Source organism: Squalius cephalus, assembly GCF_949319135.1.
Source record: "Squalius cephalus genome assembly, chromosome: 4".
Taxonomy (NCBI): Eukaryota; Metazoa; Chordata; class Actinopteri; order Cypriniformes; family Leuciscidae; genus Squalius; species Squalius cephalus.
The window spans coordinates 9,415,287-9,417,156 of NC_137125.1; the positions used below are offsets into that span (position 1 = coordinate 9,415,287).

General features: G+C 42.4%; 1 protein-coding gene across 1 annotated transcript in view; it reads right to left on the bottom strand.

Annotated features, from left to right (window-relative positions):
- Nucleotides 1-1,755: 1,755 nt before the first annotated feature.
- LOC307157235 (NLR family CARD domain-containing protein 3-like) overlaps nucleotides 1,756-1,870 on the bottom strand; it is a 30,017-nt gene continuing 29,902 nt past the window's right edge. The window contains exon 8 of the mRNA XM_079869082.1: nucleotides 1,756-1,870. This exon is cut by the window's right edge and continues 780 nt beyond it. The gene's annotated coding sequence lies outside the window, so the exon portion shown is untranslated.

Below are 1,870 nucleotides of genomic sequence, written 5' to 3' on the forward strand. Positions count from 1 at the left end.
GCTTATCAACAGCATTGTACACAAGTGCGTCGTATGCAACAAGCTTCGTGGGAAGGTAACTGAGCAGAAGATGGCGGACTTGCCCATCGATCGCCTGAGCACTGAACCTCCCTTCACGCACGTCGGCCTTGATGTTTTTGGACCTTGGACAGTTGTTGCAAGGCGCACGCGAGGAGGACAAGCTCAGAGCAAAAGATGGGCTGTTCTTTTCACTTGTATGAGTATTCGTGCCATACATATTGAGCTGATTGACAGTATGGATTCATCCACCTTTATAAACGCCTTGAGAAGGTTTTTTGCTCTACGAGGTCCTGCCAAACAAATCCGGTCTGATTGCGGGACCAATTTTGTAGGAGCCTGTAAAGAGCTGGAAATTGTGGTAAATGATCCTCAAGAGCCTAGTGTGAGGAAGTACCTGGGTGGAGAGGGTTGTTCATGGGTCTTCAATCCACCTCACGCATCCCACATGGGAGGAGCCTGGGAGCGGATGATAGGAGTCTCCAGGCGCATACTAGATTCCATGCTCCAACAGATCAGTCCTTCCTGCTTGACACATGAAGTGTTGTCTACCTTGATGGCAGAGGTTACAGGAATTGTCAATTCAAGACCCCTTGTTCCTATTTCCACAGACCCAGATTCACCTTTCTTGTTAACACCAGCCATGCTCCTAACTCAAAAGGGTCATACACTCCTCCCACCTCCAGGTGACTTCAAGGAAACCAATCTCCATAGACAGCAATGGAGAAGGGTGCAACATCTTGCTAATACTTTCTGGAATAGATGGAGGCGTGAATACCTCTCAACGCTTCAAAGCCGAAGCAAATGGCAAGAGGAACGACGAAATCTAAGAGAGGGCGATGTTGTCCTCCTTAAGGATGCTCAAAGTAAGCGCAATGAATGGCCTATGGCTCTTGTGACCAAGATTTTTCCCAGCAGTGACAAAAGAGTCAGAACGGTTGAACTAAGAGTTGCAAGGAATGGGACAATCAAGACATTCCTCAGACCTATATCGGAAACAGTTCTGCTCATGCCAACGGAGGACTGATATTTGTGAGGTCTTATGTGGACATTCTCAGGTTATATGGTGGTATCTAAACAATACCAGGCGGGGAGTGTCATGGCACACATTTGTTTTTTATTTGTTAGCACCATCTTGTGGCAGTTTGGTGTTATAACAAAGAAATTGATTATTGTAAACCATTTTCTTAGTGGTTGGTTTAGGTCATGTGACTCTTGGGTTAGAGGTTAACCAGGAAATAGCTGCTGTGTTCCAGTTTCTTTCCATGCGGTGGGCCAACAAGTCATCTCTCTGTTTTCTTTACGTTCTTGTGCCTCGGAAAGGCTTTGCCTGTAAGTTTGTTATCTTTTTTCAGTGTTTGCATGAACGTGTATATAAATATTTGTAATTCATTAGTTTGAGTTTAAAAACGAACTATTCAACAGTGATGGCAATTTGTTTATAATTACAAGAAGAACTGATTGTAGCCTTTTGATATGTGCTCAGAGAATATTTGTAAACAGCGGAAATTCATTTGTGTTTATTTTGAGAATATTTTGTAACAAGACATTTGTAATCTTTGTATATTTCAGTTTTACAAAAAAGAGAAAGAAGAGGAAAGAACAAAACAGTAAAACTTTCAACTTTACTACTGCATCTGCCCTTTTCTGACTCCTGTTAGCTATCTGTCAGTGTTGCGTAGATGGAACACGCATCTAGGACGGAATATACAGTACACAATATATTACAGCAGAAGCGTCTTTAATAATACACACATAACCCAAAGCAGAGGAATCATGTTTTGAACAGATCCGAGAAGTTCAGATAAAACATCTCTGAATGTCTTAAACTGAGTTTAGAGTTGAAAGTCTA